Raw genomic sequence first — 16,688 nt, forward strand, 5'->3', positions numbered from 1 at the left:
TTGTTTTGTTTTGTTTCTTCACATTTGTGTGTGTGTGTGTGTGTGTGTGTGTGTGTGTGCAAACAACTTGCAGATTTCTTTTTTCTACCACCCTCTGGTCTCAGAATTAAGCTCAGGTGATCAGACATGGCAGCAAATGCTTTTACTCCCTCATCTTTCACACTGGCTCTGGCCTGTCATTTTGTAAATGTTGGTGATATAAGAGTTTTCCATATTCTTGGAGTCTAGAGGGACACAGCTAAAAAGCACAATGCAAGTTCCAGAACCAGCAATTAAATTATATAAAAGGCATTCCGCTATGACTCAGAAACTACTATGTGACATATAATTCTATTTGGCTACTATGTTGCTGTTAAAATTTCTGAATAAGATAGCTATATTATGGTAATATTAAAAATATATTTGCTTTTAGGAAACACATGTATTTAAAAATACATGAATATATATGATATGTGATTCACAGTCAAATGATTTAGACATAAAAGATAGATAATAGATAATAGATAAACAATGTCTAAAAGAGGGAACCGAAATTCACAGTCACATAGATGAATACAGGTAGATACACAGATTAATAGATGATAAAGAAGATAAAGAAAGTTAACATGGGAAAATATTAATACAGTGAAACCAAATGAGAAAATGGGTGTTTCCATTCCACTCTTGGAACATATGTGTAATTTCAGATACCAAATAACAAAATGTAAAACTATGAAATGTTTCATGTTGAAAACACCACAGAATTTGTTCTTCATAAATTTACTTCTCTGAATCATACTTTCTTCACAAGCCTCATGGGGAAACAATTCCAGCCTCTCTCCAGCTGGCAAAGAACACTAAACAAGATGTGAAACCACTAATTAAAGGACTGAGCACATGGTGACAGACTTTCAGGAATACACACATAGGGACATACGTTCAAGACTGCACACATAGTGACAGACGTTCAGGACTGCACACATGGAGACAGATGTTCAGGACTGCACACATAGTGACAGACATTCAGGACTGCACACATAGTGACAGATGTTCAGGAATATATACAAGGAGACAGATGTTCAGGACTGCACACACAGTGACAGATGTTCAGGACTGCACACATAGTGACAGATGTTCAGGATAGCACACATAGTAACAGATATTCAAAACTGTACACATAGTAACAGACATTTAGAGTACATACACAGCAACAGACATTCCAAAGTTCACATGTAATGACAGATACTCAGGAGACTCAAGGTGACCATAAAACCTAGGTAATTCTCCTCAAATGCAGATCAAGAAAATCTGAAGTACAAGCAGTTTACTCTTTTTGATACAGAGGAAAAGACATTGTGAACTCCAATCATGCTAAGAGAAGGAAGTTGTGAGCTTTTTGCTTCCTCTTGTTTCAGTTGTTTTCTGTCTTTTTTTCAGTGTTATTCTGTGTACAAATATGGCTTTGTGCCTACTGTTGACTCTTCAAAACACTCATCCTGTGAGCAGTCTATAAATTAAAACAGCCAAAAAGCTGAGCTTAAGTATCAGACTTGACTCATAGCAGTACTAGCGAGTTCTCAAAAAACGGGTGCCAGTGGCCATACTGTTTTAGAATATTACATATAAGATGAAACACAGTCTTTCTAAATATGAAGAGAATGAAGTTCAAAATGAGCCAATATAGGCAGAAGGGGTAAATGGAAGAGAAAATTACCTCAGAGACCTTCAAATCCAATTCTCTGAGAATAACTGTCATTTACTGAGTGTCTAATAGATGTGAGGTACAAGTTATGTTCTCTTGTTCTCATCAGAGAGGAACATTCTTTCTTAAATCACACTTTCCCCCTCAACGGACATCTCTCAATCTTGAAGCAGTTTTCTCTCTGACTCACAGATGAAAATCCGTACTGTCTGTGTCATTGTGGGAACTCCCTTGTGCCTCACACTACTCAGTACTATGGCTGCGACTTTGCACCAAGAAAAAGTTAGGAGTCAGAAAGGATTATGAAGGTATATCATGAAAGTAGGCTACTTCCTGCAGTGTCTTTGGGCTTCCCTGGAAGTGATGGTGCCCCGTTGTGAAAACAGTTGCAATGGAATCAACTGGGTCTCAGCTTGCCACCTTATGCTTGCTGACATTTTCCATAGCAGTGTTTTTCAACCTGGGGGTTATGAACCTGTTGGGGGTCACATTTTAGATATTCTGCATATAAGATATTTACATTGTGATTTACAACAGTAAGAAATTACAGTTATAAAGTGGCAATGAAATGATTGTATGGTTGAGGCCACTACAACATGAGGAACTGTATTAAAAGGTGACAACATTAGGAAGGTTGAGAAGAGTGGTGTTCTCTAGTTATTGCTCTCAATCACTAACAGATGGGCATCATAGCCAGCACATCTTCCAACTTGAAACTTTTGAGGGCTCCATCACGAGCAACTCACACCAAGGCCTCCTAATTACAGTCAGAGAAACCTTCCTGTGGGATGGGGAACTACAAAGATGAACCCATGGGAATTTTAATTCAAGAGTCCAACAGTGAACCATTGCCTATTTCTCTGTCTTCCTAGTGGCACCAATGCCATGGCATACCCACATGTCTAGCAATGGCCAATTCAAGGCTTTGAAGTAAGAGACAGAGAATGGGAACTTCCCTTCTTAATTTCAGCACACATTCTTCTCCGTCTGTAATGCTGGCATTACAGATAGGCCCCATCATTCCAGTCTACTTTTCCTAATTTAATGTTCTGTGTTTCTCCATTCTTAAAATAAAAAATAAAAAGCCAAAAGCATTTGGAAGATGAAACTCCTAGTCCTTTCACATCTGCTTTCCTAAAAGATAGAGGCAATGTAGTCTATTGCAGCTCCCAAGAACCTGACTAGATGTTGGCGTGCTTGACACTTGCAACATGTGGGAATGCTTTGCTTTCTGGAGATAACTCAGAATAGAGGACCATGTTCAAGGAAGCTGAAGCTATGATTCTGAGTTCATCTTGTTTTCCAGCCTCTGGTGTAAAGTAGTAGCTTTAACCAAACCAATCTCAATATTAGAGACAATTTGTCTCCAATCTTGTTTTTAATATTAAATGAAACAAATTGTCAATTACTTATTAGTTCTTCAGGGGCCTATGTGCAATCTGAATGCACACTTCCTGTCTGTGTCTTCCCAGGGATACTAGCAGGCTCTGTTTGAGAGGTCTGGGTTTATATCCATCCTGTAACATATAACGGGGAAAATCAGTCTCCCTGCTCTATTCACTGATGTGCCCTATGGCATCATAGATTTCCTTTTCTAACCATGTTTTTCCCTTTCCATAATAAAGCCTAGATAGGCTGGAAAAAGAAGCCCCTGTTTATAAATGTCATCTGATCAATTATTGTAAGCAGAAGAAAGCAGATACATGCAATAACTGGTTTTAGTGTGATTCTCCAATTTGAATGAAGGTTCATTTGCATCTTAGAAATATCCATGTATCCATGTAGCTGTCAAAATGGTAACTGTGCCATTTGGGGGAGGGGAGAGAGGAGAGGCATTATTACTTGGAGCCAGAGCCAGCAGTTAAGGGCTGTGTGGATGCTCGCTGAGAACACAGAGCCCACTAGCAGCATAATTAGAGTTTGATTCTAAGTCTTCCATAGTTCTGCCAAAACTTTGTGAAGCTACTACACAACCATGGCTCTGAAATGCTGTTTCAAACTCCAGAACAGTGATAGAAAATCATTCTCAAATGTATCACCTTTGCCTACAACCCGAGGCACAAAGGAGTAAACATTTAGCTTTGCTCAAGCAGGACTTGATATTTTCCAATCAATGCAGAAAAGACTGCTCAGATTGAGTATTAACAGAAGACAACTAAGTTTCTGTTTTTGTCTATGATGTTCACATCCCTTCCTCTGGGCATCCCTACCACTGGAAATTTGTTTCTGAATTATGAACGGAAGGGAACAAGCTGTTGGTCAGAACGTTAACTTAGAGGACTTGAGGATAAAGACCAGCATGGGCTCCACATGGTAGGTAATCTCTGCATGCTGGTGAGAAGAATGGTAAACAGAGTCCATCAAACTCTTTCAGGGTAAGGTTGTTTTTCAAAGGAAAGATCCTCCTCAGTCACCTACCCAACTTCAAAGAGATAATGGTTTCAAGTGAGCATGCAAGCCCAAGCGGACTCTACATAGAAATGAAATGGAAAGCAAACTGTGAGAAAGATGAGGAGGGGGTGTTTTATATGCCATTTTTTTATTTACTGAAAATATGTAGAGAAATGGTAATCTTGTAGAGAAATGGTATCCTTGTTACTGTTTTTATTTGTGTGTGCTTTTGTATGTATACATATGTTTGCATGTGTATGAGTGTGGCCATCCATGGATGATGTCTGTATATTTGTGTGTGTGTGTGTGTGTGTGTGTGTGTGAACATATATATTAGTCTGACCACCAGTGGCCAGAGCATATGTATGGAAGTCAGAAGACAATCTCAAGTGTGGATTCTTGATCTCTGTCTTCCTTAGACCAGGTGCTTTGCTGTTTGCAACTGCATGTGCCAGTCTTGCTGATGAGGGAGCTGCTAAGGTTTCTCCAGTCTCTGCCTATTTCACACTAGGAACATGGTATTACAGACATGAAAGTTCTAGGCATTCAGTTGGGTTCTCATGCTTGTGGGTACACTGAACCATTTTGCTCAACCCAAGAACTGTTTTCTTTGTTTTGTTTTTCATCGAATGTCAAAAAGAATTTTCCAGTGAACAGGAATATGAAATTATTTTGAATGGTTAGCAGTTAACATGCCTAGTCCTGTTTTACTAGAGTCAAAAGCAAAATCATCACAGTCTGGTTCACAATTTTCTTTAAATGTGATTATAAGTTATATGCAAAATAAAGCTGTGCCACAAAATAATGTGCTCTTCCCCTCACAATACCCAGCATACAACAGAGTTCCATCATTTATACCTCCTAGTACTCAAATCATTAGTAGTCTCTTCCTACAAATAGATGATGGCAAGGGTTGACCAATTGACTATCATATGTTACAAGAGACACTAACTTTCTATTCTAAATACTCCCCTGCTCTCCTGGATACTCTCAAATCCACACTGTAAGTCATTCTAAGGAGAAACAAATCATATAGAATAGGTTTGTCTCCTATTCAACCTATATATGACCTTGTAGAAAGGTCTTCCACCACAGTCAGCTTTTCCTGCAGCTCCATGAGCCAACATAAGCAAGATTCTTTCAAATAAAGTTGCTCTAGGATGTCTGATTCTTAGACGCTTGGTAAGACACACATGTGCTGCTTTCTGCCGTAGGTTAAGGTAATTTGCTAGCATCTGATAGAACTCATACATCTGACAAGAACAAAGACTCAACTAAGACAAATTATCATTATATTGGGAAAGGTTAGGAAATAGATGCAGAAGATTCCCACTGAAAGGAACATCTACAGTATCTTTCCATCTTAGTTTATTTGGCCTGCCATAACAAATACCACAGGCTGAGTGGCTAACACAGTAGAAATGCATCATATTATGTGGCTGGGAATGGAAAGTCAGATACTCTGGTGTTGGCAGACTTGGCTTGTGTAGTCTATAAGGGAAAATCTGCCCCTAGACTTCTTTGACTTGCAGAGTCAGTCTTCTCCCTCTCTGCATTTCTCCTTAACATGTCTGTGTTCACATTTCCATTTGTAAGGACATAAGCCTTATTGGATTAAGCACCCTCCTAAAGATCTCATTACACTTTGCCTCCTTTGTAAAGACCCTATCTGCACATAAGATCATACAGATAGTTTCTGGGGAAAGGGATAAAGCGTCATCATATATATTAGATGGGGGCCACAATTCAACATAAAACACATGGTTATTCTGTATCCTACAGTCTCTCAAAGATAAGTGACTGGCAGAGAGGCTGAGAGCAGCAGTATGCTTTGGAAAGGGTTCTTTATCCCAAGATTTGATGTCCTAGCTGAAAGTCTCTGTGCATAAGAAGAGCCTGAATTTCTGACTTTTATATACTTCACTCACTAAGATGAATAAAACAACAAGGATGAAGACAGTCTTTCCATATGCCACTGTCAGACACACAGGGGTGACATTCAAAAGTGAAGTCAGTGCCAGCAGATGATTATGTATATAAGATAATTTCCTGTTGTAGGTTAGAGGAAAATTTGCAATACCCTTTCTTAGATCATTATTCTTCTGAATGTCTACCCTGAGGCTATTCTATGATAGTCACCTACAGCATTTAAAACAAGTAAGGTTCTGTGACTGTTGCTATTATTTGGATTTGTAAGAAACATATACTTTCCTGAAATATTAAATTTTGAAGTAGATGATTTTTTTACAGTGTTCAGAATTCACCAAAAAATGGTCATAAAATATATAAGACTCCATGTTCCTAATATCTAAGGGATATGAAAATCTTACAGTACTTTTCAGGGTTAGATTATTCTGCAGGTTTTCAGGATGCCTTGAGAAAGTAACCCTTACTGCAGTAATAATTATCTTGTCCATTCATACTTGAGATGATGAGACAAAGACCACACCCTTTTGCTTTGCTGCACGCTTCAACTGGAGAAATAGGGCCCCCATCTGCTCTTTATCAATAATTCATGAACTGTTTCTTTATAAGAGAATATGAAAGCTAACATAAATATCAGAGAAGGTAATATTAATATTGACTAATGACACAGCATAGGTACTAAAATAATGTACAAAGTAATACATAACAGAAACAAGATACCAATAAGAAGATTCACTTACTATAAGGAAGGTTATATTGAGGGGGTTTCCAAAGAGTATTAAGTATCTTCTATTTTGTTGTATGTAGTAGATGCTAGAACTCCTGTCTAACATCCTTTGGACATCCCCTGCCCCCCTCCTTTGTAGTATTGACTTTGAACTTTCATGGACTTGGCATGTACTAAGAATGCACCAAGTGCAAGTACTTGGCATGTACTAAGTGCAAGAGACCACTAAAATTCATAGACATCAGATATCATAGAGGCTTCCATAGGATTAATCATAGATGAAATACATACTATTGGACTCAAATATTATCCTATCTATCAGACTACACATGGAGACAAAATAGGTTGCTAAACTGGTACAATAGCATGAAGTTGCCTGATGTTCAGGGTTTCAGAAGAGCAGAGCACTGAAGTGAAGTTCTCATTCTTTCAAAACATTTAATGTTGTAGGTCTCCTTGCTAGTTTGGAGGTTCAGTGTCTCCCAGTGGTGGATACATTAAAAACTCCAACTTGGGGTCCTATTGGGATCCTCTCAGAGGCAACTTGTGGGAGGACTTAGTGCTGGGAATGTTCTCTGAGAGAATTTCAGCCCCTGGCTCACTCTTCTTTCTCTTTGCTCTCTGGTTCATCATTTAGATGGTTGTGGCACATCAAATACTGCCTTGATGTTCTACTTCACCACTGACTTAAATTATATATCACTGATCAGATCCTTTTAAAACGCAAGCCAATAAGCCCTTTCTCCTTGTAACTTATTTATCTCTGGCATTTACCATAATAATTGAATATTGATTAACACTCATATCTCAAGACCTGCCAAAATCCAGTGCTACAGAGATGCCCTGTAAGAAAGTCCCTGTCTCTGCCACGTAGAACTTAGATTCTAATTAAGAAAATAGGCAATTAAACAAGCAATTTAGAAACAAAGTATTAGATGCGGTTACACTTAATGTTCTTGTAGAAAGTCATGATTGTGAAATTAAATTACATGATAAAGTACCTGTGACAGAGTAGGCACTCAAAAAAGCTCGTATTTTAATAAACTAAATAGCTTCACTTTTGTGTACAGAGTATATATAAACAAAAGCAAAGAAAGTTTTGATGGCTCATATAACCTTGAATAAGGCACAATATCTTTGTTCCCCATCTCTAGGGACCTTTATTTGTCCAGGCCACATCATTTTTTTCTCTCCTAATTTTACCATCCAAGAGAGCTCATTAAGAGATTTACCTGATCAGACTAAATGTTTCTTTCCTTAATCCATCTCATTACCCTTCCAACACCCCTGTACATTTGAATTTCATAGCACCATTAATGCAAATAGAATCTCATCAAGGTCTAAAGATTCCTAGGAGAGCTGGGCTTGAATGACTTCATTTGAATGCATGAGATAGCAGTATTCCCTTGGATAGTTCCGTGTTTACAGTGTTTCCCTTAGTATGATGTGAGATCATCAGTATAAAACCAGTGAATGCATTTCAGATTCACAAAGCTCCAGAATAAACCAGACCTATTTATTCAACTGCAGACAAGCCCAGTAAAGTGCTTCTCAGGAGATTGGGATGATTCAGAGTCCAGGCTTGCACACAGTTTTGAACATTCAAATAAAGTCAATAGTCAGGCCAAAATGATGGAGAGCCATGAGAAAGAGTAATAATGATGGGAGAGGTTGCTGTCAAAAGCATGACATACATTGGAAAGTGTGTCAGGAGAAGAGTGGAGATGGAGCTCAAATCTTCTGTGCTCTGGTCTTACAGCTAAGGGGGCTTGAAAACAGAACTTAGCACACTCTTGCTTTCATTCTCCATCTCAAAACAGAAGTAGCAATCCTGATCTCAGAGATATGGGAAGATTAGAAGAGTACAGTAAATAAATGCTTTACACAGCATTTGAAAAATAAAGTGCAAGGAATCAACAGGAAATAAACTCTTAAAGCCATCTATGCACAATGTTAATAGTTTCCAAATTTGAAAATATTAAAGTAATATGAATTAATATAACATTCTCGCAAAGAAATGGGTAAAGCAATTACCAATTTGTTAAGTTGAAACAATATTCAAAACTTATCTAAGCCTAAACATTCACTGATGAGAAAGGTTTGGCATTTATTCACCACTGGGAGCTTGATATGTGAATTGGAAAGGAATATTACAAGAAATCTCATTAGGGACAAATAATATTAAATAGTTAAATATAAATACCAAGACATCCCTTTACAGGGTATTCAGACTGAAGCAGGACTTCCCTGAAGAACACAGAGAGTTCTACATCAAAAATCAATTTCCATACTGTTCTATATAGATCAAAGAAGAAAATTCTATTTCCAATGACACAGAAATGGTAAAAAGCAAACATTATTTGTGATTAAAGCTGCACTTAGCAAGCTAGAAGTAAAAATGGTTTTCACAGGCTGCTACATCGCAGCATACTGAAATCTGGAATGAACACTACAAGTAAAGGTATAACAGGTATTGAATTTAGAAACAAAACAGGTGAAGGATGGAAAGTCTCAGCAGCCCTATTCAACACTGTGCCAGATAGTCAACTATTAGAGCCCCCCACCCCCGACCATAATAATACAGAGGAAAGGGGCTGGAGAGATGGCTCAGTGGTTAACAGCACTGACTGCTCTTCCAGAGATCCTGAGTTCAATTCCCAGCAAGCACATGGTGGCTCACAACCCTCTGTTATGAAATCTGATGCCCGCTTCTGGTGTGTCTGAAGAAAGCTACAGTGTACACATATGCTTCAGTCTTTCTTAGAAGGGGGAACAAAATACAAACAGGAGAAAGTAAGGAGACAAAGTGAGGAGCAGAGACCGAAGGAAAGGCCGTCCAGAGACTGCCCCACCTGGAGATCTATCCCATATACAGTCACCAAACCCAGCTACTATTGGGGATGCCAAGACATGCATCCTGACAGAAGCCTGATATAGCTGTCTCCTGAGAGGCTCTGTCAGAGCCTGACAAATACAGAGGCAGATGCTCACAGTCAACCATTGGACTGAGAATGGGGTCTCCAATGGAGGAGTTAGAGAAAGGACTGAAGGAGCTGAAGGGTTGGCAACCACATAGGATGAACAACACTATCAACCAACCAGATCCACTGGAGCTTCCAGGACTAAATCACCAACCAAAGAGTACACATGGAGCCACCCATGGAAAGGCCCTTGGTCCTGTGAAAGCTAGATGTCCCAGTGTAGGGGAATGTCAGGGCACAGAGGCAGGAGTAGGTGGGTGGTTGGGGGAGCACCCTCATAGAATCAGGGGAAGGGGGGGTGGGATAGGGAGTTTTAGGAGGGGAAACTGGAAAAGGAGATAATATGTGAAATGTAAATAAAAATATCCAATAAAAAGGAAACAAAATAGATTTATCTCTTAAGGAAATACAGAAGAAAAGGGACTAGAGATACAGCTTAATTAATACAGCACTTGCTAATATACATGAAGCTCACAATTTTATTTCTACATCATCTGTGTCTAGTGGATATACTGACACATACCTGTCATCTAAGCACTTCAAAGGTAGAGGCAGGAGGATCAAATGCTGATGGTTACCTTTGCCTACATAGCAAGCTTGAGGCCAGCCCCAGCTACATGGAATTCTATGTCTCAAATAAATAAGAAGAAAGAGAGGTTAAAGTAAATCAGTCTGGGCTTGTAATCAAGATATTTAAGTGGTAAAAGTGCTTGCTGGGGAAGGAAGAACAAAATTGATTCCCTGGAACTCACATAAATGCAGGTGGATGTAATACCACTTACCATAATTATGGCCTTAGAAGGCAGAGACCAATTGACCAGCAGAACTACCTATAGGTTTGATCAATAGATATTACCTTCGTAAATAAGGTGGGGAGAAATCAAGGAAGATTCCCAATATCTATCTGACTTTACCCCAACACACACACACACACACACACACACACACACACACACACACACACACACACACGTATGCGCACGCATGCATGCACACATGAGAAGAAGAAAAAACAGGAAGCTGCTTTTATAAGCATTATCCACTTAGAAATAATGTGACATCTTCTGGAGAGTCAGCAATCAATCTATTAAAAGCACATTTTCAAAAATTATAGGATTCTTGGATATTAGATCAGCATACATAACTCAGCAATGTTCCTATATACAGGAAATTTTAAAACAAAGGCCAAATTATAAAATGCAACTCTTTTCACAGTAGTAAGGCATTCAGAATACTTTATGCTTGAAAACTTAAATTTAAATTTGCAAATAATTTTTGGCTCAAAACTGAAATGTTTAACTATTAATGTGAATACATCTTTGTAAAATTCCAGAGGGATGTAGACATAGACGCAGAGGCAGACACACAGAGGTAAATAGACAGAACAATAGATATACATATTAAGGGATACAATTAATGAAAACATGAAATACAATAAAGATATAAATATTCTCCCCAATTTATCTCTAAATTAGTTGAAACTGTGACTAAAAGTCAATGAGTTAACATTTGGAACTTGACCAGATGAAATGTATAAAGAACGAAGAGTCATGATTAGGTAAGACAGTTCCGAAGAAAGTCAATGAAGACATTAAACTTTCTTTACAAGATATGATCTTTGGTGATTTGAGGGGTGGTAATAAAATGCTCAAGACTGGGAGATTTATGAAAAACAGACATTCACACTTCACCATTCTGAAGTCAGTGCATTCCATGAGCAAGGCGCTGGCAGATATAATGCCTGGTATGGGCTGTCTGCTGCAAAGATGGCTCCTGTTGCTGTATCTTCTCTGGCCAGGATGGAAAAGCCGAGCTCATACTCATCCTCCTGTAAGGACCACTGTGGTGTCCTCGTCAGCCTCTAAAGGCCTCACCTCCTCATGCTGCTTTTTGGGAACTTTTCAAAGCATGAATTTTGGAAGAAATGTAAATTATTCAAAGCATACTGGATACTTCCCTCAAAACATTAAATATATAATATGGTTATAGGTGAAAATATAATATTACAAATCAGGAGGATCCTGTTGACTTGTTGAGAAACAATGTTAAGGAAGTTTCATTATTTGAGTTGAGGGAAACTATAGTAATGTACAGTATACAATGTTTTACAAGACCAGAAAAAAACAGTATTACGCATTTTAAAAATACTTTCAACAACAAGGGGGTAAAAGGGATAACTACAAATAGACAGATTTCCTAAGTAAGATCCAGAAAGCAATAAACAAAGAAACAAATAAGTGATTAAATGAAGGATTGGCAAATATTATTATATTAAATCTTAAAATGTTTGCTCAAAGCTGATGAGACAGATCAGCCCATAAAGGCACGTGCTGCCAAAGCACAAAGATGTGTCTTTCAAATGCAGCACCCGCATGGTGGAAGGAGAGAACTGACTCCTTCTCATTATCCTGACTTCAACATGGACACCCGCCGTAGCATGCAAACACACTGCAGTAGATAAATGAGTAAGTACATGCAGTACCAAGGTACTTGAAAACAAGATGGCCGTCAACCAATAGGAAAAGATGAGCAATGCCTGTAAAATATAGAACATTTATATGCTCTTAAACATGGTATTTTAAGAAGCTAGTAAATACAATGTTCATGCATGAAGTTCTGAAAATTTTTTAAAATATAAAATAATTCTAACACATAATCATCAAAAGAAGAACATTAACTAGGCAACAAACCTGAAAAAAAATTCAACCTTAGAGAAAGTAAACTTTAAAAATAAGTACATTTATCTTAATGGCCTTAATAAAAATTCAGAAAAATCTGGTAGTATGCTAGAGATAATAGGCAAAAAGTATATTTGTAAGGGAGTAAATTATCACCATCATTTTGATTATCCGGTTGAAAATGTGAAGTTACTTAATGGAAAGTGAATAAAGCTTTTACATTATAATTTCACTGCTGGTACTTATTCTAAAATAATCTTTGTTACATCTACAAACCAATATCAAGAGTAACGGTAATTGAGTTAAAATGAGAAAGAGACTTAGTCTAGGCAATCTCTAATATAGACCAATTAAGTTCAGTAGAGATATGTATATACATGATCTTGTTAATGTAGACAATGAAAAAAGCATGTATGTTGATTACAGTTGCATACAGATAAAGCCACTCAATTTATATGTGTAGACAGTTCTGCTCAGAACTCAGAGGTTCACTGAGTCCTTTAGAGTGGAATAATTTCTTTGGTCTGTCATCACTGCCCTATCTTGGGTAAACAGGTGTTTATCCATGTGTGTACAAAACTCTCACAAGATTATCTTCTTATAAACATCACCTACTATAACGGGTGTAACAAATGATTCAGCCATCTGTGGTGAGAATCAAGAGCCAAAGAGTAAATTCAGGGAGAACTTAAAATTCAGTGACCATATCAACAGACCCACATGAAATCAGCATTCTTGGGTGTCTGGCCTTCATGAATTAGATGTTTTAATGGAGACAAGGTATCTCAAGAATTAAAAGCTATGATGTTCTTTCTCTCCCTTCCCATGGCATTCAAATTTTTCTTTTCTGATTCAGTTTTGTTGTTTGTCCTCACACATACCTTTCAATCTCTCCATTTTCCCATCTCGCTTTTTTTCACTTACTCCTTGTGGACACGTTGTATATCCTCTCTTCCTCTTCTTTCTGCTCCTCTTCCTTCTCTTTCTTTGCCTTCTTATGAGCATACTGGTTTCCTACCTCCTACCTCCAAGAACGTACATCTTCTCTCTTTTGTCTGACAGGTAAAATAAAAAAATGAATCTGTCAAACTGAGAAGAGCAAACGTCTCTAAAGTACCCACAGATCACCTGAGTGTCAAAGTGCACTGGCACGTTTAAAATTCTTATGAAAGCCCTTTGATATGCATGCACACGCCATTTAACCCCTAAAATTAAGTACCTAGTAAGGGACTGGATGAGCGGAAAGAGGGTCTCCCAAGGAAGTGTAAATAGAATATGTTGTTATGGGTAGACATGGAAGAGACAATAGTGGGAGGTACAAAAGGTAAGAAAAAAGATGGGTGTAAGGGAAGAAATATGAGGAGGGACCACTATCACTCAGTGCATTTTAAGTGGAAATATGAAAGCCTGCTTCTGTAGAAGCTTCCTAAAATATATGCATATATAGGAATGGAATCTAAATGAAGTCACCAATAATAGGGGAGATAGTGTTCTAAATAGATATCTTGTACCTCCAAGTAAAATCTCCAGTGCCAGGAATTGGTTAAACTTTTGTGGAGTCATGAATAAAGAGGCTGTGTTGTTATCCCCACCCACCAGATCACAGGTTTTCCCTAGGGCAATATATTAGTTGCTTGCCACAAACTGATAGTAAGGTCCTATTGCTAAAGTCAACACATATATATCTCATCTCACACAGAAAAGTTGAACTGACACATAACTAGAGGCTTCACCCCTACTGATGAACATTCATGGTACTGAAAGGGAAGTCCTCTGCTCAGTCTCAGAGGAGAAAGGTGATGACCAATGGAACTGCAAACTCTGCAACCTGCAATAGGGACATGTCTACAAGATATCTTGGGAAATAGCGGCAATACACTGTGGGACTGACTAACCAAACACTCTCTGATGAGACTTCAGGCCCACTCCATGAGTTGAAATTCATTCCTGACATTGCTATAGTGGCCAAGAACCAATGCCTGGACTGGTCATGGGCCTAGGGTAAAAACAAATTCTATTATTTTGAAGTTAAAGGAAATTGGGACTAAAATGACTCCTAATGACAATCTGTGATACCCTTAGATCAGTATTTCTGCCAAAGTGAGAGAAGCTAATTCTTATAGAAGATGGGAATTAACACAAAGTGAGAGAAAGTGAGAGAAGCTAATTCTTATAGAAGATGGGAATTAACACAAAGACTCACAACTGGACAATATGTGGAAAGTGAATAACTTTGGAGCACTCAGTCCTAAGGGGATATCTTCATCAAACCCCTCCTCTCAGATCTTGGAGAGCTATATAGATGAAAAAGCAGAAAGACTTTAGGGCCAGATGGAGATAAATGACTCCAAGGAGACAGTGTAGTCTAGATGTAATGGATTAAAACACACATGAAAAAAAAAACACACATGTACTCAAAAAAACTGTGCCAGCATGCATAGGGTTAGCACAGGCTCAAGTCACATGATATCTGATTACTGAGAAGGAGAAGTATACATGGACTCCCACCACTAACATAGCCCTCTGCTATTGATACTTGCTGGCAAAGGTAAATTTAGTTTTCTCTAACAACATCTCATTGGGCATATTAACCATACTTAAGGGTAGGCTGGATCCATGCCTTAGAGTAGTTGGACAATACAAAATATACTCAAAGGAATATTTTATAAAAAACATATTTACATATATTTTATATATGCAAAGATATACAAATATTATATACAAATAATATATTTTATATGTTATATATATCATATATATGATGAAATGATTCACAAAATTTGATAGAAATTTCTCATCTACCAAAACATGGAGAAAAGGTTCATAATAACCTTTTAAAAGCCAAATATATTTATTTAAGCATTGGGAACAACTAGACTCTGCCATCTTTGCTATTTAGACTATAGCAGTGTCCAGAAATAGTGGAGAAAAGATAGGGTTAGGACTACAGCCACAAGTCATAGCACTCAAGCAGCTAAGTGTTCCTTCCTGACTATCAGAGCCTAGGTTTCACCCAGCTACACACACTGGGGGAGCAGGTGGTGATCTGAGACCCCTAATGTTTCTGAGCAGCAAATCTTATCCCTCTCAAATAGTCAAGGGCAATGCCAAGAGTAATTTTCAAAGGATACTAACTTTTCAAGTAATTATTATTTAAAGGGATTTTGTCAAACCCTCCTTTCATGATGATTCATTCTAAACCAGAGCGAATTCAGTGAAAGTGGAAACCAAAAAGTCATCTGTATTCACTCTAGATTTCTTTCAGAATAACAAGGTTGAGTGCACAATTACAAGTTACACGCCCCACCCACCCAACTTTGGGGGTTCAGAGTAAGCAAGTGAAAAGTCAGAATGTGTTCATTATAAAGAAAGGCATATTCCTGTTAGAAAACACACTGCTTTATGCTATACTGGGCACTCTGGACTATGAGAAAATAAATTACAAACTCAAAATGCTTAACTGTACACAAACTTCTGTTGTCTGCAAGCCTTTCTAGTCTAGTTAAATATGAAAATAAACTTTGTTGTTTGGGAAAAAATACAACTAGAAATTGATGGATGATGTAGATTGAAATTTTGTGATAATTCCTGCTACTAAAAAATGGGAAGGGGACTATACAAAATGCAATCTAGGGAAGTGGTTAAAGGAAATACAATGGAGGCAGGAAAAAAAAGCCAACTTCAGATGGACTTCCTGTCATGACCTTTAGAAGCTAGATAGCTCATAATAATTGTTTTATATTTGCTCATTTCTTTTCAACAAAGTTGTATGTATGTATACAGATACATATAAGGATGTGCATACATATGTAGATCTCTGTGTAGACATGTATATTGAGGACCTAATTCTTAAATATTTACTAACATAATGTACCTTTGGCAATCACTCTCATGGTATATTTTTAGCATGACTATCAGTAGAGTTAAGTCACACACAGTGCTAAATTCATTCTGCATGCTTGTCTAGGGGTACATAGTTACAAGTACACATTGAAGTATGAGATGAATAATAACAAGAAATGAAATGAAAGGAAGGGATATGAGGGTTCCTAGGTATGATGGAAGAGAAAATTTATTATCAGTATGTGGAAAAGCATAGCCAGAAGCAGATACATCCATCCAGAAGAGTTCAAAGAAGTCATGACCCTGAAACATGTGGGAAGAGGGAGGGGAAGAGAGAGAGGAGAGCCAAGTATAGCAGCCAGGAGGCCAAAGAGACAAAAGGAAGGGTGACCAAAATGTCTGGATTACATAGGAAAGAGCCTGTGGGAGAAGGGCAGCCCAGCCCCTAGACTGTAGAGTTT

The 16,688-nt window shown here is 37.9% G+C and overlaps 1 non-coding gene across 1 annotated transcript; it reads right to left on the minus strand.

The window, feature by feature from the left end:
- Positions 1 to 15,374: 15,374 nt before the first annotated feature.
- LOC120096840 (small nucleolar RNA ACA64) lies at positions 15,375 to 15,513 on the minus strand. The gene has a single exon (XR_015637739.1). It is a non-coding gene; the product is annotated as a small nucleolar RNA ACA64 (small nucleolar RNA).
- Between the last annotated feature and the right edge of the window lie 1,175 nt (positions 15,514 to 16,688).

The sequence above is a fragment of the Rattus norvegicus genome, chromosome 14 (genome assembly GCF_021556685.1).
Source record: "Rattus norvegicus strain SHRSP/BbbUtx chromosome 14, alternate assembly SHRSP_T2T, whole genome shotgun sequence".
Classification (NCBI taxonomy): Eukaryota; Metazoa; Chordata; class Mammalia; order Rodentia; family Muridae; genus Rattus; species Rattus norvegicus.